Source organism: Sabethes cyaneus, chromosome 3 (assembly GCF_943734655.1).
Source record: "Sabethes cyaneus chromosome 3, idSabCyanKW18_F2, whole genome shotgun sequence".
Taxonomy (NCBI): Eukaryota; Metazoa; Arthropoda; class Insecta; order Diptera; family Culicidae; genus Sabethes; species Sabethes cyaneus.
In genome coordinates, this window is record NC_071355.1 from 88770890 (window position 1) to 88794236 (window position 23347).

The window sequence follows — 23347 nt, forward strand, 5'->3', positions numbered from 1 at the left end:
TGCGATCTCATTATACGCCCGTTTGGCCTCATTCTTGATTTAACAGTTTGACACGTTGCACGATGTTCACTGGTTCGGAATATGGGTTTCGTTTATTATGATGCTCATATTTACAAATGTGTTCATGTCAAATGTGTTTAAAGTTGAGCGATCAATGACCATGCAAATAAATGTTTTAGTTTTTAGGTTTGTATTAGTACGGCTCTGGTAAAAGTCTTAAACGAATACTTTAACACAAGCATCCATGGCACGTGTAAACCAAATCATCCTTTCTTTCTTCCAACTGAGATTATCTTGGGAGACAAGAAATAAAATTTTTAAAGACCATTATTTTTTTGATTTGACTTAAGAAAAATTTTGAGCTTCAGGGCCCGACATCGTCGGAACAAATAAATGAAGCTAATTCTCTCTTTCCTTCGCTTCACGCATGAAGCGACTTGCTTCATTTGTTAAACAGAAGCTTTCAAACAGACTTCAATCGAAGCTGGTGATTGCCTCCAACGACGGCGATTGAAAGTCACATACGATTTGTCGATTTAAACATCTGCGTCGTCCTCTATAACTGTTGTTGTTGAATGCGTAGTCAATGACTGAAGGATAGTAAGTCGAAACGTCCGCTGAAAGCATCATAGTCTTTATTTTCACCGAAAAAATCAACTAAAGTGAGATATATGTCTACTAAATATTTAATAGAAAAGTGAAGAAACGAAACCCGCTTCACCTGCGCTAATTAAAGCCAGTTTTAAAGCAAAACTGTGTTATTTCGAAGGTGCTCTTGATAGAACCTGATCTATCATCAACTATCTTGCTCTTCCTCGTCCTCTAGAAACATCCATTTTGACATTTGTAGTCCTCCTTAAAGAATACGAATCGCGAGCGGCGATTGAGCAGTTGAGTTACCAATACAAGAGGAAAGAAATGAGTTATCAGTGAGCTGAAGAATGGCAGGGCTACTGGGAAGGACGGTATCCTGGTCGAACTTCTGAAAGCGAAAAGTACACAGAGATCTACTGGATTATTCTAAAGGCGTAGACGGTTGCTAAGGCTAGTTGATTGGAAGTCCAAAGTTTGGATGTTGAGTTTGGATGTCCAAAATTGCTATTACAAGAATGATCATGGGACTGGAGTATGAGCTATCACGGCATAACATTGGTCAACTCAGCGTATAAACTTCTCACTCGAATTATGCTCTTTAAATTGGGTTCCCTGTGGGGTCTTTTGTCAGTGAATACCCGACTGGTTTATGGCAGGGTCGTTCCACGATGCACTAAATAAGACATCCGGAAGAAAAAGCACTGGTTGGAAGAGCAGGAATATGTAGAGTGGGAGCAGCTGCATCGTTCTCAGGAAACGCGAAAGTTTTACTAGAAACTGAACGGATCCCGCAAAGGCTCTGTGCTGCGAGCAGAAATGTTTCAGGATAAGAATGGTAGTATTTTGACGGACGATCATGAGGTGACCGATAGATGAAAAAACACTTCGATGAATACCTCGGAGTGGAACTTATTAAAATAGAACCAGAAAAGCTGGTCGATTGTATGCACCGGTTAATTGGAGTGAAAAGATGGGGTTATCTATCCGATCTACAAAAAGGGCGACTAATTGGACTGTGAGAACTATCGATCGATCACCGTTCTCAATGCCGCCTTCAAAGTGCTGTCTCAAATCATTTTCCGCTGACCATCACCAATTGCGAACAGAATTGTGAGAACTTATCAAGCCGGTTTCTTCGAAGGTCGGTCTACAACGGATCAAATATTTACACTGCGGCAGATCCTGCAAAAGGGCCGTGAATACAAGGTTCCCACGCACTATTTGTTTGTTAACTTCAAAGCCGCATATGATACCATCGACCGGAAACAGCTATGGAAATACAAGGATGAGAACAGCTACCCCAGGAAGCTCATCAAACTGATTCAATCTACGATGGATGATACATAGTGCTGTGTTCGGATTTCGGGTGGATTGTCAAGTTCATTCGAGATACGATCTTCAACAAAACCAGTCAATTCGTCTGCTTTGCCGATGACATGGATATTATCGGCAGAATATCTGTGGCGGTGGCTGTACACCAGACTAAAGCGCGAAGCAGAAAAGATTGGGTTGAAGGTAAATACATCTGAAACAAAGTACACGCTAGTCAGCGGAACCGAGGCCGATTGACGCCGCTTGGGCAGCAGTATAATGATCGACGGCGATGAGTTTGAGGTAGTTGACGAGTTTGTCTAATTTGGCACACTGCTGGTAACGGAGGACAATGATACCAGTCGTAAGATTCGAAGGTGTATTATCAGCGGAAGCGTGCTTACTATGAGCTTCACAAGCAATTGTAGTCGAGCAGACTAAGCCTCCGTATAAAGTAACTATACCCGCTTGTTAGACCGGTTGTCCCCTACGGGCATGAAACATAGACAATGCTCGAGAAGGACCTGCGAGTGCACGGAGTTTTCGAAAGACGAGTGCTAAGAACGATCTTCGATGACGTACAGGAGAACGGAGTATGGAGGCGGGGGATGAACCAAGAACTCGCTCAACTCTATAGTGAACCCAGTATCCAAAAGGCGACTAAAGCAGGACGGGTACGATGGGTAGGATATGCTGCAAGAATGCCGAGCAACTAATCTGCAAAGATGAAGTTTGTCTCAAATCCGGTAGGAACAACCCGGGTTCAAATCCCAGCCCCGCAAAAGTCACGAATGACATAAGCTGTTAAAGTAACTATAATCTAACAAAAAAAGACGACCACAAGCGCAGCGAGCAAGATGGTTAGGTGGAGCGAGATTTGGCGGAGAGTACTTGGTGTCCGAGGAATTGGAGAGCGGTAGCCCACAACCAAGTAAACTGGAGAAACCATGTTCAACTTTGTTGTTGTTTTAGGACGGATTAGGACTACTTTAGTAAGTAAGTGAGTCGTGTATCCTTACTAACACCCCAGGATTCTTGGTTTTATAATCCCAGGTGATTCCCGTACTGAGTTCTAAGAATCCTGGTTCTATAAGCAAGGCATTATGTGCAAATCCTTTGCAGAACTCCTTCACACGCTTCTAATGCGAGGAATTGCAGAAACTCTGTGCGAATCTTTTTGATTCGTCCGGGTTGATGGGTTTTCTGCTCTTCAGCTGGTAACGATCGCATCTAAAGACGGAGAATGCGCTTCCGGGTAGCTGTTGAGAGTGAATCTTTTCGTTAATACAGGTTTCCGATAAAACAATGATATCGAAGTTCGACTCAGCGACAGTAAAAAAAGGTCATCGACTTTGGTTCAAAGTCCGCGCACGTTCTGGTAGTAATTCAGCGTATATTGATTCTTGGCCAGCAGCGCAAGCTGACTCAACTTACAAGCGTTTCTATTAACCGAAAACGGGAGAAACTCAAGACATCATCCGGGCAAGTCGTGCTTTAGTCTGGCACGTGAAGGGAATTGCTTCTAGGGTGCAAGGATTTGGATTCCTAATGAGACCAGCGGTTCATACGGCCATTTCTACAGTCCACATCTGCGTCATCGCATAATTATTGATGAGATTCACTTGTGCGTCGCAAGCGTTCAACAACGAGAGGAGAAAATTGGATATCGCTACGACGTCCAACGGCTTGATAATCCTAAGGCGGAAAAAGGCTTTGTCGAGCAACTTGAGTCCTAAGCCGGATAGAACTATCGAAAAACAATGGGCCGGCATTTAGAACGCCTTTACCACGGCTAGTAACGAAATTTTCGGTAAAACTCACAGCAGGCAGAATGAGTAACTTTTGGATGAACCATGGACAACAAAATTTGGCATTGCGCAATCACTAACTAGATGACTGTACTTGAAAAAAGTAAAACTCAGAAGCGGTCACTAAAAATGAATTTTTAGTGGGATTTACTTCAAACTTTCAGAGAGAGAGAGAGAGAGAGAGAGAGAGAGAGAGAGAGAGAGAGAGAGAGAGAGAGAGAGAGCGTGTAGGGCACTACATCATTTACGGTGGTAAGAGGAAATGCTTATCAATTTAAGGACATTTGCTTCAAGAGGTGCTCGTCTCACTGGTCATTGGTTTCACTGTGCCTGGTGTTTGCTATGTATCAGGTATTGTGAACCAATTATTTGCTGCCTGTCGGAATTATATTAGTACAGTACAACATGGATTTTTTCGAGGACGTGCAGTAGAAATTAATCTTGTTAATTTCGTTTCGTTTTGTATCAAAAATATCAGTTCCAAAGCACAGGTAGATACGAAATACACCGATTTAAAAGCCGCTTTCGATGCTGTGAACCACAAAATACTTTTGTGTAAGTTGAAAAAACTTGGCTGCACTGAAAGGATTTATAAGTGGCTGGAATCATACCTCGTCGACAGACAACTTTACGTACAGATTAGAAACTGCCAATCTGCTACATTTACGAACCAATCAGGTGTGCCTCAGGGTAGTAATTTGGGCCCTTTGTTATTCTCAGTATTTGTAAATGATGCAGCGCTGGTTCTTGATCGGGTTGGACGACAGTTTTTTGCTGACGATCTGAAAATATACCTTGTTATCTGCCAAATTGAAGATTGTCTAAGACTGCAACTATTCTTAAACCTATTTAGCGAGTGGTGTGAGAGGAATCGACTGTCATTAAGCGTAGAAAAATGTTACGTCATTAGTTACCATCGTACAAAGAATGTAATACGGAACTGCCGGAACTAAACTCAGCAGAGTCGAGCAAGTGAGAGATTTGGGTATGATACTGGATGAGAAATTATCTTTTAAGCAGCACATCACAACAACAATCGAAAAAGCAAGCCGCCAGCTTGGATTTATTTTTAAAATAGCACGTGAATTCGATGACCCCCTTTGCTTTAAAGCTTTGTACTGTTCGCTAGTCCGTTCAAAATTCGAGTATGGCAGTATAGTTTGAAGTCCGTATCAGGAAATCTGGATCAACAGACTAGAAAGTATTCAGCGCAAATTCGTTCGCTATGCCCTGCGAAAACTTCCTTGGAATGATCCGCATAACTTGCCCACCTACGAAGATCGTTGTCGCTTATTGGGAATCAAAACCTTAGACCAACGTCGCCGTGCTTCTCAAGCCGTATTCGTTGTCAAGCTCATTAATGCTGAGTACGATGCTCCAGATCTGTTAGCGCAAATTGGATTCTATGCACCATCTAGAGCCCTGCGACCAAGAATCATGCTACAGGTAGAATTCCAGTCAACTCAATATGCATCCTTCTCACCAATTGCATCAATGGTCCGTCAGTTCAACCAATATACTGATCTATTCGACTTCCGCGAGAGTTCATCTGTTTATCGCCGCAAGTTACTAGAGAGTAGTTTATTGTAATTTGTTTTTAGGTTATGACAATCTTATGCTATAGAATGTAAATAATTGTGCAATGTTAGTAATGTATTGTAATGTTTAATGTACTGGATTATAGTGTGATGTGACTTGATGTACTGGCATATAACGCATAACAAAAGATGGTGGGGTTTTTATGCACACTTGAGGAAGATCATGTTGTGATCACCTCAAGTGAGCTTTTCCCCACCCACACCACTTCATGAAGACCAAAAAAGTCAGATGAAAAGAAAATAAAATAAAATAAAAATAAAATTAGCAATGTGTGATGTCTTCATCTTAATAAAAATCGCCAAGTATTTGATACTGTTTCACAGTGGTCAATGTTCTTAATTTCATTTTGTTCTAATCATTTGTGAAGCAAATTATTATTCTCAATTTTCGTTACTCGAGCTAAGATGTTCAGGTTCTGAGATTTTTATTGTAAGGAATCAGCGTTACTTGCTTTCGAGTCTCGCTCGTTGCAAAAACTTTAATAACAAGCTTTTTCCGAAGCCGTGACAGTTACGCAATCATAAATTCGAGCCAGCAGTTTTGAATAGTAGTTTGTATTATTGAGCATGGTAATGGCATGCGGTAATTTACAATGATAATTGTCTCAGGTGGAGAGCCGAATATGTGAGTGCCGTATTGTGGTGGCCGGACGCCCAGATACGTTGCTTGTACGCGTTTTTTAAACGGGAATTTATAATAGAGATCGCGCGAAAATTTCTATAATGGATTAAATGTAATTACTGATGCCTGCATTGTTTTCGTTCGATCTGCCACCTTCCTCGACTAACACAAATCCTGTCCGTGATACTTCTAGAGATGCAGTGGTACCCACGGTTTCTAGTAACAACAAGTATCGGACTAATATTCCTTCCTTTTCCCATGTAGGACGGCTTCTTGGTCGTGGCCGGCGTGGTTATTGGTTAATTTCCAAAATAATAAATCAGTAAAAGTTGCAAATGAGAATGTTACGCTACTCTCAAGCACCTTTCAATTGGTTTTTTGTGCAATTTTACTGATACTGATTGGGCAATGCGGCATCAGTAGACTCGGGTTGATAGAAATTATAGAGATGAGAGGGCCAAGCACACCGCCTTGAGGTACTCCTGGCGATATGTACAATATTCTGCATTGCACGAAGTTCTCCATAACGAAGGCTTTGCGGTCGGACAATTCTGAGCAGAGGTTTTTAGTGAGAATCATCCGATGTGTATGACATAAGTTTTTCACAAAACTTTTGTATTTTAACACAAAACAAACAAACATTACATTAAATTAAACAATTAAATAAAAAAGGTAATTGTCATTGTTAGACAGGCTTTTTGAGTACATAAACGTAACTTGTTGTTATTCACGTAAATAAAAGTGTTGTTAATTTATGTCATTTAGTGCAAAAAATTAATTAAGAGCAAATGTTCTCGCTGCTTTCCGTAAAATAAATGTATTAGTTTCTTTCAAAATAACTCATGTTCCGCACAATTGAACGTCTGCGTGCAACCTAACAGTGACGGCTGCATCCGAGTGAACCTTTAACCACGTTGCAGCATGCAGAATCAGTTCGGGAATACTTACTGAGACTTCTATCAATAAATAGAAACACGTTTCGCCACTTGGATGCAAATTACTCTATTTATAGCCCCGAATCGGTAGCGAAAATAACAACAACCGCAGCCGCGGACTCGAGTGTGGTGAGGCGGTTTTTCTAGCGATCTACCACCGTCGGACGTCGTATAAAGTGGGAGTCGATGAAGAAGAGGGTTGGTTACGATCGATCACTTCTTGGGGGCTTCCGCTGCTCTTCCCTCCACACACTGACAGTATATCCACAAACATGGCTCTCATCCATATACAAACACAACAGTTTCGCGGTTGTATTTCACACCAGGTGCACAGCTGTTGCTGCTGCCATGAAATATCGAACTCGCAGCTAGTTAGTTTCTTTCCGGTTATTTCGATTTGCAGCTCTTGCAGCACGGCAAAACAAATCAGTTGTACTGACTGAAAAGTACTGCGCGTCCCACACCTAGGTATGTACGCATGTTTTCAATCCAGCAAAGAATGGTTTTGAATTTGCTAGCACTACGCTTGTCAGTCAAACCGTCGAACGTTGCCTACGCGGACACGTTAAAACGCTGACCTTGGAAGGACTGTGGGCGAACCTGTGGAGATACACCGGCATCGATGGCTTGCATTTACCTTCCTGGTTACAACTTTTTACTGTCCGGTAGAATTGTCATCTCTCACCACAGGCAATTTGTTGTCATAGGTAGGTACTAGCGTCAATTTGCTTTACATTTTATTTTAATTCAGTTCGGTTTCTAACACGTGTAGCAATTAGTAAGCTAATTTTCAATCTGCACTAATGGTTATGCCACAACTTTGAAACCTCACAGATTGCAGTGCGCATCTACTGGTAACTTTTAAACACACATTTGTTGAATAAGTGTATGAAAAGACCTGAAGAAAATGTATATTATAAACCATTTTTGCATTAGTAATCAAGCCACCGATTTCATTTTAGAAATAAGCGTTCTAAAATTTTTAATAATGAAAAACTACTATTGCATTGAACAAATAAACAATACAAAAATCCTCTCAACCAAACATAACAAATCCCATTGAAACTGCGCCAATTGCTAAAACGCTTTTTGTTTTCGACTTTTTTTCTCACAGTTCGTCTGTCTAACTGACGGTTTCAAGCTCAAACCTCGGTCAACCGTTATAATTATCACAGCAAAGTCCACCGAGTGCATAATCCACCGTGTGAAAGTGGTTCCGGCGAGCGAACCGGTAGGCCCCGTCGTCACCGCGAGGCGGAACTGTCCGGAAACATGGCTTTTAGTGTGAACGGAAGCGATTTAAATTCTTATTCCGAGCATATCGTCCATCACAGAACGTCCGAAGTTCATCACCACCAGCAACATCGGCTGAAAGTGTGGTGCTCTTTGAAGTCCAGCTATCATTGCACGGCAACGCGCTACAACGGATACGGGAGAGCGAAATAGGATATGAAGAGGATAGCAATTGCACACGGTCCAGTCAACAATCATACCTAATATTGTCGCTCGGCCGTCCGTGCTGACGGGACGGATCTCTCAAGCACAATCGGCTCTAGGCTGAGGAAGCCTCCGGCGGCTGCTGCTGGCCCGTCCCGTCCGGCGGAGAATCCAACAAAGCGTGAACTTGTTTATGGCGCTTTATGTCACAAATTTCAACATAATCATCTGCGCTTTGCTCTTCGTTTGCGGTGCTCCCGACCATTCATCGGGCTATCAGTGCAAAGCGGGGGTAATCTGGGCCAAGCGATTGATGCTGCTGGCGGCACGTAAGCGGCAGGATCATCGCCATCAACGCCGTGCGTATCCGGTGAGATGGCAGATAGGGTTGGCTAAGAATTCCTGCCAGTCGTTGAGCACAGATTATCTGCTTCTTGATACACCTTATCGGTTAAGAATTTAGATTTATTTCAAGATTTATTGATGCTTTATAAATATTCGTTTTTATAAATGAACTTTTGGTAGAAACTATTTAGATTCGAAAATTACGTCTACTAGAAATGCCGTCAGTAAATGGTTTCATTTACTCATTCGGTTAAGGTTAAGATACACCCATGACCCGGCCATCATCGATAGCTCATTAAATGCTATGTTATTATTACCATCATGCTAGCTAGCGTGTGTACAAATAAAATAGGATTTCAACGCTACGTTTCACTTGCATACAGCTTGTGTGGGTTATAAATTGTCAACAATTCATTTGTTGAAATTAAGATTATCTGTCAACTTTGAAAACAAATTTCACATCACTCTTGTACTCAATCCAGTAAAATATTAATATAAAGACGTATAGATTATTTAAAACTCAAAATTTTGGAAGGATTATCTTTGTCTTCGAAATAAAAGGGCTTATGCCTAAGGATAAGATTACGCAAAGCTATATTAAAGGCATGTATAATTACGTTTATTTAAAGGAACTCGTTCACGTAGAGTATTGCGACTGATTTATTGGATTTTCGTGAACATTCGAAGTGCGTGAGTGACAATCTGTGTGAGATCCGTTAGCCGAATATTTACGAAAACAATCATCCGAACAGGTCTTGCTGTACTTTCAGATGCCATCAGGTCATATGAATCAGGTGAAAATGCTACTCAAAATAGAAGAGTTAGATTCCCACTGAGCTCTGATTTGGTGGGATAAACGAAAAATCGTGGCTAGGTTTAGAACTCGGCTTAAAGCCTTACTACAATCCGGAGCTATGCGCCAACAGATGTTGCCGACACGCCAAAAAAGAGAGTTTCTACAGCCAGCTGTGATCCCAACGGGGACATTCTAATTCTAATTATAATTCTAGTTTTTAATCCAATTGAGCGACTTCAACGCAAATATTGGTTCATACAACACAGATCGGCCACGGCCTCAGAGGGATGAGCGAAAACGAACAGCTTTTTACAGAGTAAAAAATGTCAATATGGTCATTGGTGGATGGCTCTTCCCCCATAGATCACCCATATATTGCCGGTAGGTGTGATCCGGCGAGTGGATATCAAAACGAGAGAATGTGCCAATGGTCGTACCGAACCATTTCATGCAGCTATGGTCGTACCGTACCATATACTTCATTGAAGAATGCTCGTACCGAATCATTTTACTTATCAATAGTCGTACCGAAACATTTAATTCATATATGATCGTTCCGAACCATTTGAATTGAATGCCATACAATATCATTTGCTTCACCAATGGTCGTACCGAACCGCATACTTAACCAACAATGATTGTACCGAATCATTTCAGTTTATGACCATACAGAAATATTTTGATTACCACGGGTGAGTATACTGGTCCCACCGAACCATTCCTTTCAATTTAGCTATGGTCGCATTGGACAGTTTCATTTAGATTCGAATTCACAGCATCTGAGTTCCTTTTTATCAATTATATTGGTCATGTGGACCAAGTATTTCATCGGAGGTATCGAAAATTGTGACTAAAACCGGAGGCTAGGAGGATTGGGTTACAAATCAATGCGTCAATCAATGCAAATGGCAATGACGATGCACATAACGCTAATCTGACCGTTAGTCCTCTACGGACTTGAGACTGTAACTTTGCTTACGAAGGACATACATGCACTTGCCGTATTTTTGATGAAAGGCGTAGCGTACTATTTTTGGCAGAGTAGAAACAAAAATTGGTGAGTGGCACAGGTGTATAAACCACGAGTTGCAGGTACCCACTGTACACCTGGCCAAAGTTAGTAGAATGCTGTGGGCCGGCTACGTCGCAAGGTTGCCGGACGAGTGTGCAGTGAAATCCGTTCTCTTCTAGAAGCACACTGGCCCCAGGAATAGAGGGGCTCAACGTGCTAGATGGCTCAACCAGATTGGAGGCGACTTTGATGTATCGAGACGCTCAACGAATTGGCGACGAGTAGCCTTGGACCGAGTACAGTGGAGAGGAGCTCTTGATGTGACAAGAGTCATCCCGACTATACCTGCAAGAAGAAGAAGATTAAGTCGAACAGAAAATCAAATAGATCACATCTCTATCAGCCGAAAACGGAGAAGAATCTCTTTGGTGACACAACAAGCACAGCGCCAATATTGCATCTGACAATGTAGTATGCTTATGCGTCGCTCAAATCCAACGACGGGAGGAGAAAGATGGATGTCGTTGCGACGTCCGGCAATTGGAAAATCATGATATGGCAAATGCATTGCAAGTGCAAGCAAGAATTAAGCTAAAGCGAACCAGCGCTAGTACTATTTAACAAGCTTTTAGCCAGGACAAAACAACATTTCTCCCCGACCTAGTGGAGCAAGACGAATACTTGGAACCCGCTAAAAGAACAGTACAGAATAGCTTAAGCGATGAACTGAAAATTTTAAACAACTTCTTAGAACTTGATATGTCACCAACAAAATTAGCTGCGCGTGTTAGTCGTCGTCAATAGTTGATTGATCATAGAATTGTCAATAGTCAGGTTAGCGAGAGAGCCACCGAGCTTGGGAATACTTCCTAAGGCAGTAGGTACAATAGTTACAAAACAGTTGAGCTGACTGTTATATGACTTAAATTAGTCATTAATAAGTTGATACAACTCAAAGTATCGTAAGTGTGCTACCGGAAAGCTTTACATCAGCAAAAACGCTGGAGAATTTTCGCTACGACAACTCGTGTCGTCACCGAGTAACATGGCTAATGGAAGATCGTATCGTCTTTGCGTTCAACACTGACATGTTCCCAATAACTCTCTGGATCATATTTAAATATACGCTTAACATTGTTTTAGTATCTACCGATGCAGTACCAATTACATTTTGTAGCGCTCCTTGAGCGCCAGACAATGGTTTTGCCACAGACTAACAGACGTAATACCTCGAACAAATTTTCTAACAAAACATCGTTTCAATGACACTCCTAAAACTTGAAAAAAAAAAACACTAGCATCACCTGGTGCAGTCTTCACGCTACGCAGAGTAAGTTGCTATAAATTTAGCAATGCTATAAATTTATTTGTATATTATCTGACAACAGCGTCAGCGCAGGCTAGCAGCGCTTTCGCGCAGCGACTGTTGTTTGAGTCTTGGCTTAAGCAAAAATTTGAAATGATCGTTTTTATTGACGATGGAACGAGACTCCAGTGTAACGTCTGTTACTCTGTGGTTTTGCCATGATTGAGTTTTTGATCTTGAGTACCTCCGCAAAGCGTAGCGTTTATCCAAGGCATATGCGACTCTATGCGTATCGTTTACTAGTCACGTAGAGGTCAATTATAGGTATAATTTAAAATATTCGATAAAGTCAAGGGCGGTGTTTATTCTATTTTCATCCAAGACTGCATTTCTATCGATGGTTAATACTCTTCGGATAACGTCAAAATCGGCACAACAGTAGTCACAGTAGACGCACATCAATAATATATGTTGAACACGAATAACGGTGGATGAAGAACTTCTTGAACGGAGCAGTCGCCAACGCACATTCTAGAGCTTGACTATGAACATTAGCGAAGCAAAGATCTCAGCAGCGTTCGGTGTCATTGTAGATTTTGTTTATTTGCTACAAAGTAGCTGTACTATAGCAGTCGAACAGCTCATTGGTGATCGGGGGAAGTGTTGAAGAAAACTGCAGTAGACGAACAGATAGCCGTCACCGCTTTTGCATCATTTAATACCGGGAAGGATGAAATCATCAAAAATGAGCATACCGTCAGACGCGGAAGCTTTCGAAGAAATCTTGGAAACCAATGCACAGTGGGGCGACTCCATACAAATGCTGGCCAAGCAAAAATATCTCTTTAAATCAAGGATAAATGTGGTTCTTAAGTAATTTTGGGGTGCTGAGCCCGAATTTCAGGTTTATTTCGCATTAGAACGTATATTTTTCGTGTTAGGGAGAATTTTCAACTATTCTTCAAGTATTTTTTAAGTATAATGACGTATAAGAAATGAGGGTCATTTGGAAAACTATTGCAGATGGATTTTGATAGGATAAAACATTATATAAAACAATACAGAACAAGTATGAGCTTTAATAATCAACACAAAATCCGTATAAGTTAATATTAATCAAAAATCAAAACTTTTCCCCTTATTAGTTTTCTTAATCTTTTTTATCTCCATCTTCATTTTCTTCTTCTTCTCCTTCTGCAGAATCAATCGTTTCACGTTTCGTCTTGAATAGTAATATAGCGTTCTCAGAAAGATTTTTCTAATTACTTTTTTCCGTTTCGAAGAAGCTATAAGCTTTATCCTGAGAAATAAGAAGACGAATAATTCTATCACGATTTATATTTCCACACTCATTTTTGCATATAAAATATTGTCTTGTATTTTTATCACTATTTTTAGCATAAGGCAATAACCTTATTTTCGTGAGGGTCAATACCGGTGTAGTGACCACTCGCCTCTCACACCGAGGACCGTGATTCAATTTCCAACCCCGCAGAAGTCACGAATGACCCGAGTTGTTAAAGTGACTATAATTAAACAAAAAAAACTTATTTTTGTGCTTCTTCTGTCATTCGTCCTATCAGCAATATAGTTGCCTAGATTCATTTATGACCCCGAATTCAAATTCTTTGCATTGCAGTGGACGTATTATATGAGGACTATACCCTGACATAAAGGTTTTTGGTATACAAATAATAAGTTTTTCTGAAATAATGTGTTCAAGAACTTGTTATAAGAAAATTTCACAACCTTTTAATTAATTTCATATCTATACCCGTGATTTCAGAACTAATACCAGGATGGGCATAAGATCTTCGAGCTTTATTTCCGTCATTACTATCGCTGTATCCTCCAGATTATGCAATATGGACCATACATTCGAAGTAGCTTATCCAACCATGTAAAGGAGATATCCCATAATAAAGATATCCTACGTTTACTTTGAGTGTTTTCATTTGGTCTTATTGTTGAATTCTGATATAGTAGCCTTGCAAGCGGAATATCTGTGCTCTACGCTACTCTGCGCTAAATGAGACTAGGGTAAAAGTACCAGTTTTGGCCATAGTTTGTCCAACATTCCCCGTTATCGATCATGTTCCATCACAACCGACTAAACTAAATATGTTTAATACCATCAATAGGTAATTTCCGCTGTAATCTTCATACTGTATTAGTTGATGTGAGGAAAATATACTTTTTTGTTTTAATTTTTATCGAATGAAAAATCTCTGGTGGGTTCCTATTTTGGCCATATTGTTCTAGCATTCGCCACTCTGTGTTCCTATTTTGGCCACCCTGCAGAAAAAGTGTCCAAAACATGATAAATGTACCGGGTAATCTATTTTACTGAATTAGTCATCTTTTTAATACAGAATTGCATCGTACCAGTATTGCAACCGGATATTTAACCCTTACTTTAACGCCCTCATTACTTTCGCAAGACTTACAAATTGGTTTTCTAGAAAAAAGATCACAACAACAGTTATTTTTCTCTTTTCAGAAGCTTATTAGAAATTATTTTTAATTGTTTAACCCACGATTCTGTTGCATTTTGTACAACGTATGTAAAAATTTAATTTTATTATCTCGGTATATCCCTGGATTCTGGAATGGATAAAATATTTTTCTGATATACTCGCTAAAATTATGAGTGGTCATCCAGCCGCGTTCGCTTTGACCAAGTCCCCATGTAGAGGGAAAGGCTTGAGCAACTTCTTTCCTAATACGCTGTCCTGGGAGTATAATCAACGGGTCTACGACTTGGCCGGAAGCACTAAATGAAAACATAACGGTTATGTTCTGTTTACCACTCGCTTGCTCTACCTCGTAAACATTACGGAAACCTTTTTACGCAATGACTTCGCGACTTCGTGAAGATAAAACGACGTTTCGTCGCCATTAAACACACGCATCGGACATTATATTTGTGGTACCTTCTAGGTCCATCCACCTGGAAACTTCCTTGAACCATTTTCTTATGTCAGCTTCGCTAACTCGGACACTAGCTGATGTCACAGCTTCAGGAGTCCGAATTGACAGTTGTGAATGACGGTTCATGAAACACGAGAACCATTTCCTGCCTAACGTATACGAATGTTTACAAAAAATGTGAATATTTTACACAATGTGGAATTTACCAGGACAATTGTTTTTGAATGAAGTATCACGGGGGTTTTCATTTAGAAAATCCTTCACTTTGTACAACAAAGTACGGCGCTGTACTGGAAAACCGCGTCGTTGCATTTCAATGAGCCAGGCAACAATCTTTTCCTCTTCCGTTCGGGAAAGTACCGTTCCGGGACCCTGGATTGTGTTTTCTGCCACTTTCCACTCATGCGGTATCGAATTGTAGACCTCGGAATACCGTATTTTTTGCAGGCCGCGTATACCGAAGTTGTTGATGTATCCTGTATACAGGACTGAAGTGTACTTTCATTATATGCCTGACTGGCTATGTTTTTAGATGACGCTATCGAATCGTATGCAATCTTCAACAAAAATATCCAATGATCAGTCACCTTATTCATAAATCAATCATTATAGTACTTACTATCTTCCAGTGGTAAAAACGGAATAATCGTTGATGAACCACAATCAAAATTTCAGAACTAAATAACGTATGGCGAAAACGAGCACGTGAAACTTGAAATCGGTTTGACATATGGCCAAAAGCGGAACAGTGGATGCTTTTGGCCTCCTATGATTAAACATCTTTTTTTAAGAAAAAAGACTATTTTACGTTTAATAAATGATCGATATGGTTTGAGAAATAACTCATTATACCAGATGTGAAAACCAATGAAAAATAAATAATTTTGGATAAAAGTTATTATGTATTGAAAATTGCTTTCATACTATGCTGACAATAGATTATGTGGGAATTTAGTAGAGGTCAATTTTTTTCTGCTTTCCTGATAGGATATTAATTCTAATGCATTAGTTTTTAGGCAAATTATGTGGAGAAATATCAAAAATTTGATTTAGTTTAGTTTAAAGTTGTGCTATTGACCATATAATTTCACAATTAACAGTTAAACTCAAGTATGGCCAAATCGGGTACTATGGCTAAAACCGGTGTTTCTGCTCTATATCCATTTGAAAGCTCATATTTTATGCTAACTTTTACCGGTAGTGTCAATAGTGGCGAACCTTGGCTTCAAAACTTTTAAGCGTGTTTTACGCGAAAATATGGCACTTTTTTAATAAAAATTAAAATTGTGGCATACTATGATAAAATTACTGCATACTCAATTAATGGGCTTTATTCAGCACTGTTTTTTAAAAAACTTTTCCTTAGACACTGCTGAAATTCGAGCTACCATTAGGCCTCTAGCATGTTTTGAAATATTGGGTTATTTTTCAAAAAAACGCTAAAAGATGCTGAGATAGCATACTTTCAAGATTCATAGAAAATTCAAATTTTGTCATATTGATCTAAAATTTTGGATTTGAATACTTCAATAGTATAGAATCACAGGAAAAATACAACGGAGAGTCGAAATGAACTTTCATTTTTTGGCTGCTGACCAGCGATTCCCCACTGTGCAATGGCATAAAGGCCATGTATTTCTTAGCAAACTATGAAAGTTTCTGCATCCTTACTTTCTCCGGAACATCAAACTTGTGCTGGGCGGTGAAGTACAGTAGCCCCGGAAGCTGCCGGAAGTTCGCCTTGACGTAAGTCTCATGATGAGAGATTTCAGGATTTTCCAGGTGCTTGCGCAAAGTAAATTCGCGACGTTGCTTTTCGGGTGACGCCATTTTTCCAATTTTTGAAAAACTGGTCGCGTTAAAAATAGAGTGTAAAATATACACTCTCTAGCCTACTTCTACTCAAATTTTCAAGAGAAAATATCCAATGGGTAATTTTCTACAGCGTTTCTTCCGTGGTGCAATTTGATGTGGAACACCCTTTATGAGCGTTAAGGAAGGCGGAAAAGCGGCGTCTCTTACCCGATTCAGTAAGAAATAGATAGTACGCGGGTATAAAGTGCGGTCGGAAAGTTTTATAGTCAACCAAACTAGTTCGACAACTAGCCAATTTCTGCGATCTAAGACACAGACCTTGAGTTGGCGATGAACTTCCGTTAAAACGCCGCCACCTGGACTATCAACACACGCTAGTAGATAGTTGTGGACGCTTGCGTTCATTCGGCCTACATTCTAGCAATACACTTGAATGTTGTGCAGGACATCGACTAGGCTGTTCAGTAGCCGGTTGGACGGCAATGAGCTGGAAACAGGAGACGAATCAAATATGAGATCTAAATGGGCGGCAGTGTGCTACTTGGATAGGGGTTTTGGAAGTCCCCCTTAATACATCCACATGCTTGAGCACGGCCAGAACGGACATGAGTAGGAATGACTCGACTGTGGCAGGGATGATGAGAACTTCCTTGGTACCAAGGTCGGTATGTCCCGCTGCTAACTTCGGAATTAAATAGTTCGGGGAGCTGTCCAGTGGCTTTACTCGACATCCTCGCAAGGGGCAGATACTTTCTACATTATTAGTTGCAACAGCTCCATATTTCAGTTCTGGAGCTGAGATACACGGTGGATAACAGCTTGAGAGCGCTGGAATCTGAGGCTCAACGACGAGTAAAGTCACTGTAGAACCATTGGTATGGACGGATAGAACTTCAGGTTACGAAGACCTATCAAGTCGATACTTTATGAGAAAGCAACTTGGAAGTCCTTATCACTGGTACCATGTACAGGAACGAACGGCTCTGTTAGCCGGAACTGATCACAAGACCGACGGGACAGCGTTGATGTACTGTAGTTGTGGGTTGAGAGTTTACAACATACTTTATCATCAACAGCAAGCTTTACAAGGATCACATACTAATAATCACAATGCTCCGTATCATATTGGAACAAATCAACGGATTCCAGAACTCTTTTCTGCTGGTGTTTGTTGACACTGAAAATGCATTTAGCCGACTCAACCGCGAAAACATCTGGACACACTTGGGCATAGAGGAGTAGCAGATAAACCACAAGTTCAGTACAAGGCGTTCTGGTGCAAGATGATGTACAATGGCGTCTTGTATGACCGTATAAGGGTTACTGGTGATGTGGGACTGGACTGCATATTATCATTGCTATTGTTTCTAGTCTCAGTATTGGAGTTGTTGACAGTGAACCAAATCGAAAATTACCCTAGAATCTTAATGATCTTAACCTAGCCGTCTTGCTTGCCCAAGGTCGAATCGATTTGCAAAGCAAGATGACCTCTCCAATGACCAATGACTAAGTCTATGGCGGTAAACACTGGGAATCCCTCCAACTTCACCTAACTGTGACAATAGGTTGAGCAGACGGAATTCTTCCAATATCTAAATACTCCAATGGTGGTATTAAGCCTGATTTAGGATTGCGGGTATACCAAACATCTGGCACTCAAACCAAATCATTCTACATACCAAAACTGAAATATTTATTTCGAACGTTAAATATTGAATTATAGTACACCTATGAAACATAGTGGGTTTTGATGGAGAAAACGCGAAAGTTGCAAGAGCCACCCATGGTAAATCGTTCGTGCCGGATGGCCTAACAACCGGATCTCTAATGAGCAGCTCCGTCGTGAATGTTATCAACTGCCGATAATGACGGTTATGTGAAAATGTATCGGATGCATCTTGAACAGAACGGCGCACGAAATCTGCAGAGAAGCACTACTCTCGAATCCGCAAGAACGACGAAAAAAGAGGTAGATCCAGAGGCTGATGGGCAATGACATCCTGGCTTTTGACGAGAATTTGCCCTGGTGATAGAAAAAGCCTTGTCTGGTAGGGTAATCAACCTTTTACCCAAGCAGCACATTTTTAGCAATTTTAGTTACATAAACTTATTTATGACTAGAATTAGTCATTGATCGGTTACCACAACTACTTTGTAACAACTGTGTAAGTTATATGTGTAATAAATCTAAATTATGTACAGCTGCATATGGAGTCTAAAATAGGTTGATTATCTTAATCGTTAGCACTGGAAATCTCTGGTTTCATCTCTTTGTTCTGTCGAACCGGCAGACAATGACCAATGAGTAAAGCGAGTTCATCTCAACGGTAGACTGAGGTGCTGTGTTTAGACAGAGAAGCTGTTTGAAAAAGGAGGCTAATAAACCAAATATAGGTGCCTCCCAGTTGGCTCCGAGGTATGACGCTGGCCTAATAAGCCAGTCGTCGTATGTTCGCATCTCGGCTGAGAGAGGCTGTTAGAGTCAATAGGATCGTAGCAACTGGCCCTGCAATTGTCCTGCACTCTAACAGCTGGCTGCGAAGTCTATCGTATAAAAACAGAAGGTCAAGTTTCGATAACGGAATGTAGCACCTAGGCTTTGTTTTGCTTTAGGTGAATACAAGCACCTAATGGCTTATAACATCCAGATGTACTACGATGGAAGTTCAACTATGTCAGATTTAACTGAATTTTACGATTGAATCTACATAGTCAACATCAACAACATATTGAGTGAACAGATTTTTAGACGAGTTTCCCAAAAAATACATCTTCATTACTAAAATTTTTTGTTCTCATGATCTCAGAATTTAGATAACGCTTATTAGTAACTCTGAGAACAGTAATTTTAGTAGATCGAGGAGTACATTGCGAGTCGTTAAAGTTTGGCATTGACACAATTGTCGGATATTTGCTTCCGTTAATAATAATTTTCGCAATAAATGGTACTTCTAAGCTTTTCACAGAACCGAGAAAATGTTTTTTTTGTTATTGACTACTTTCTGTCAGAAAGTTTCTGTTGAAAATAATAGTAAATTTCAAGTACGAATCGAAAAGCTTGTATCTTAGAAGGATCATAATAAATTGAAGCAACTGAAATGATAAACTCGATTTGGCATGTGACTGACATGACTTGAGACAGTAATAGCAGTTGGAAGAACACTTTAATATTACCTTGATAATCGTCGTGACACGTCCAAAAAGTCAGATTAAACTTTACTATAAAGTAAATGCATCAGTTTGCTTTTCTAACTATTCAGAATCATTAGAAGATAATGTAAAATAAAAAGAAAAAAAGAATATATAAAAAATAGTAAAATATAACTCTACGTCAAATATAAATTGTTTCAAAAATCATGCTACGTGTGCATCCCCAGCCAATCGGATTTAGGCAAATGCCGAATTCAATGCGAACGCTCACAATATCCAGCGATTTCTCCTTTCCCGCTTCGCATCGTACGAATCATTCCCTCGTTCATTCATCAAGTCGCTTGTTTTACAGTCGCACGGTTCAAAAATTGGAAAACGTCACGGCAGCATGACACAAAATGTCACCGAATCATCCATCCCCAACTCTCGCTTCGCCGGTGTTGGCTAGAGCGAATGGAACGAGTCCTGGGGACCAGCAAAAGTGATTGACAAATTTATCCTGCTTTGTTCCGAGCTTTTTGCGTCAATCTCTTCCCGACATTGTTCGACTGAATCCCGGCTGGAACACACCGGCACGGGCCATCATATGATTGATGAAGGCGTGATTCCGGCATCTATCGGGCAGGACGACCGGTACAGAGTGTTTCCATGGAATCACCGTCGGATGAGTTATTTCAACGAACCGGATCGAAATAGTACGGAAAAATCAATTCCGAACTTGGATCACTGAAACCACTTAAATCCTTAGTTGATTGGCTCAATATGGTTTTGTAGTTAGCATCACTGTCGAACACATTTGCATACATAAATAGTCTACCCATTTACCCGCCTAATTCCCACCGCTGGCGCTGGCTGGCGTCAGCGCTTGAAGCCTACAGCAAAACAAAATTGATGCCGGAAAGCGAATACAACTTTGCATGTTACAGCACCAAATTGTTACCGAGTGTGGTGGCAACTAATACACTTTCGGGTCTTTTCCCTAATTAGTTTTTCTCGTAAAATTGTCTGCTGAACCACTCCCTGAGGGATGAAATAGAAAAGGTTGACATTCGTGCACCGAAACGAAACATCATGTGTCGACTGCAAAAATATGTAGGGTACGGGAGGGTATTTTCAGCAGGTTTCTAAATTCAGACTATTAGCCTTTTCTTTCTCCAATAAATATACTTTGCCGACACACAATTTTAATATGTTATAACAATTTTGTCAAGACTGTAAGTAATCTACTATTTTTTTATTCAAAGAAAGTCAAAACCACCTGTTCTTCCACTAGAACTAGGCTATAGGCTGAATAAACAGATGCCATCGCTTAATGGGCTGAAAATGCCCTCCCGTACCCTACTGTGAAACAACCATACAGTAGAAATGATTCCTTCGAGATTTGAAAATTGGGGAATAATGTTTTTCACCAATTAGGTCACTTGTAACTGGAATGCTCACTACAATGACAAATCCACAACGATTGGGCGAAAAATAAACAATGAAAAGTTGAATTTAGTCACTTCGAACTGATAGGAAAAAATGCGTACTTTGTTGTTGTTACATGCATGTTGTCTTCATATCTATGTTTATCGAAATAATTATCGATTATTTCTTCATTTACCCGCAGAATTATTGTACGCACCACTTTTCCATAGGACGTTGCTGAATTTATGATGAACACTGTATAAATCGGTTTAGTCATTCCTGAGATACAGGCAATAACCTATTAACGGCGAAGAACGGTGTATAGAAACAATTAATGAAGATGCGAAGCGAGCGTGGAGACTAAGTCTAGGGACAAACATACAAGAATACTGACATCTCTTTCTCGAGCTCATACCAACAACGGCAAACGCAAGACGCAACTAGCAACTGTTCACAACTTCTGACAAAAGTGTAAGTTATAGGGTAAGACTGTCCAGAACGCACCGGGAGGGTAGAATGGCCCAGGCTATTAATTGTTTAAAAACGCGGAAACTATTTGGTAAAATTATGAATGAGCATTTTATTTTGGTGTAAAACAATCTAATTCATAATTGTGTAGAATGTAAAAGCATCAAACATAGCCACATCCAATAAAATCAAGCGATTATCCGCGATCTCATTCCACATGTAAGAAATCACGGTTTTCTCTTAAGCTTTTACCACCAGTCGGTATGCAAATTTCATAATAAATACAGTCTATCTAATTGATATACTGTCATATTCGATGATTCATCACAAAAACGGTATTAACTAGGCATGTTTTTCACATATATTGCAAAAAACTTCAAAATACAAAACAGGGGTAGAATGCATCACAGCGGGATCGAACAGTTATAAAATATTTTTAATTTGCAGTACATCTTTTGTTTCGGATTATTTATTAAAAATGTAGCAATATTATTTATTGTATAGGACTTAGAATTTGCCTTAAACCTAATTGTACATTATTTAACTTACAATATTTCATCACAAATCAGTTGGAGAAAAGTAGATGATTAAATTTTATTGCCAATATGTTGAGATATGAACCCATTGTATCCCAGCAAACAAGCGTTTGTAACAAACGCTGTAACGAACGCTTCCGCCATTTCGGCAGCCTAGTTTTAGGAGTTTATACAACACGTTATTGAATGTAAATTTTTTGGTTGCGTTTAACGCCTAGCTGGGCAAACTTGGTGCGTTTTGTCCACGGGCTTTGGCGTTCTGCCTCACCTAATGATTTTGACTCTTGCCAAAAATCGTCAAAAAATACTGGTTTTTGTTAGGAAATTTCACCAGGAGTAAGTGTAAAAAAGATCCCAAAGTCTTCTAGAAGTTGAAAAACGTGGAACAAACACGCCGTTGTTCTGCAAAATGATGTTTTGCTTAAGCGGTGCATTCTGCACCACTTTACCCTACTTCAATGTAGTAGAGGAAGTTGCTGTGTGCGAGCGCGGTAATGCATTACACGCAAGTTTGTGTGGATTCTACATATTCTAATGTACATATACTAGCATACGTTAGTTCGATTTTTACTTCGACAGAAGGTATAGTTATTGTTATTCCTCGATTTGAGCCAGAGTTGTCAGTCTCCCCGATGGAATGTTTTTGGGTCAAGTTAGTTGAAATAATCATGCTGTGCATGTTTTGTTACGAGACATGAGATGTCAGGCCAGTTAAGTAAGTAAGTACCGTTCTGAGTCAAACTTAAAACAGTTTCAAACTTCGAACACTTAGAATAAAATGCTCGCTAGTATCGCTAATATGATAAAATATTATGCTTATTGTATACCACCGGATAGAGGACATCCTAACGAACACGGTGGTTTACAATAAGCATACTATTTTATCATATTAGCGATACTAGCGTGCATTTTATTCTAAGTGTTGGAAGTTTGAGACTGTTTCAAGGTGAAATTAGTCATCATCGATTCTGCCAATTCCAAAAGCAGTTTTTTTGTTTGAAACAAAAATTTTGTCCATGAAAATATATTCGCTGTGTTCAGATTGGTTAGAAGAATGCAGTATTTACATTTTCATGAACAGAATCCCGCCTTTGGGCCCAACAACTGCTTCCTTGGGCTCTCCGACGAAAAGTTAATGACTGCTAGTTTCCCGTTAAGCTTGAATCAGAATGGTAGGGTAATTTGGGGGAATTTGGACACTCTAAGCAAATCACCTTTTGAAAAATGTTAAATTGTTAAATCGCTGGAAAAACCTTAAAACCTAGAGCATCAAAAT

At 40.0% G+C, this 23347-nt stretch overlaps 1 protein-coding gene across 1 annotated transcript in view; it reads right to left on the bottom strand.

The window, feature by feature from the left end:
- The window catches only part of LOC128739853 (forkhead box protein P1), a gene marked incomplete at its 5' end in the record, with an annotated part of 376855 nt that overhangs the window by 283602 nt on the left and 69906 nt on the right, over window positions 1-23347 (bottom strand). The gene's annotated exons all lie outside the window — the stretch shown is intronic.